The 923-nt window shown below is 54.2% G+C and overlaps 1 protein-coding gene and 1 long non-coding RNA gene across 2 annotated transcripts in view; both read left to right on the forward strand.

The window, feature by feature from the left end:
- LOC116673125 (uncharacterized) overlaps positions 1-54 on the forward strand; it is an 18,192-nt gene extending 18,138 nt beyond the window's left edge. Inside the window, exon 3 of the long non-coding RNA XR_004327757.1 lies at positions 42-54. This is a non-coding gene — a long non-coding RNA (uncharacterized LOC116673125). The remainder of the gene's footprint in view (positions 1-41) is intronic.
- LOC116673112 (thyrotropin-releasing hormone-degrading ectoenzyme) overlaps positions 1-923 on the forward strand; it is a 230,640-nt gene that overhangs the window by 140,556 nt on the left and 89,161 nt on the right. The window lies entirely within an intron of this gene.

The raw sequence follows: 923 nt of genomic DNA on the forward strand, positions 1-923 counted from the left end.
CATCAACCAGCTCCAACTGGGGGATCCTGAGGCGTTCCCAGGCCAAGTTGGAAATGTAATCTCTCCACCTAGTCCTGGGTCTCCCCCGAGGCCTCCTCCCAGCTGGACGTCCCTCCACCTAGTCCTGGGTCTCCCCCGAGGCCTCCTCCCAGCTAGACGTCCCTCCACCTAGTCCCGGGTCTTCCCCGAGGCCTCCTCCCAGCTGGACGTGCCTGGAACACCTCCCTAGGGCCCCCCCCCAGGAGAAGCACCTCAACTGGCTCCTTTCAACGTGAAGGAGCAACGGCTCTACTCTGAGCTCCTCTCGGATGTTTCAGCTTCTCACCCGATCTCTAAGGGAGAGCCCCCCCCCACCCCCCCTCCTGAGGAAACCCATTTCGGCCGCTTGCACCCTGGATCTCGTTCTTTGGGTCCTGACCCAGACTTCATGATCATAGATGAGGGTTGGAACAAAAATTGCCCGGTATATCGAGAGCTTCGCCTTCCGGCTCAGCTCCCTTTTCATCACAACGGTGCGATAAATTGTTAAGATAAGTTGTGCCCTGTACCAACTGTATATATACTCCCCGAGTCTGAGCTAATGGCTCCTGTAGTCAGTTGTGCTTTGTGATTTACGATGCGGAAGATCGTGTGAACTTTAGCCGTTTAAGGGTGCGGTCAAGCTCGGCATCGTTCATATTTTCGTGGTCAAACCATCCGCCGCTAAAGACACGGGGGAGAAGGACGGCGGCAGAGAACAGCGAAGTCTCGATGACCAGCAGACGTAGCAACGAATCAATGTCTGATTATTTAAATGAAATGAGCTGGTTGGTTGGTTGGACCTTCTTCCTGTGTATACTTTCTTCTGATCATCTGACCAATAAGCGGAGTGATTGTTGTTGTGTGGTTTGTAATAGGCTCGTTCGAGATGAGCCAGGTCTGCG

This window comes from Etheostoma spectabile, chromosome 23, assembly GCF_008692095.1.
Source record: "Etheostoma spectabile isolate EspeVRDwgs_2016 chromosome 23, UIUC_Espe_1.0, whole genome shotgun sequence".
In the NCBI taxonomy this organism is placed as follows: Eukaryota; Metazoa; Chordata; class Actinopteri; order Perciformes; family Percidae; genus Etheostoma; species Etheostoma spectabile.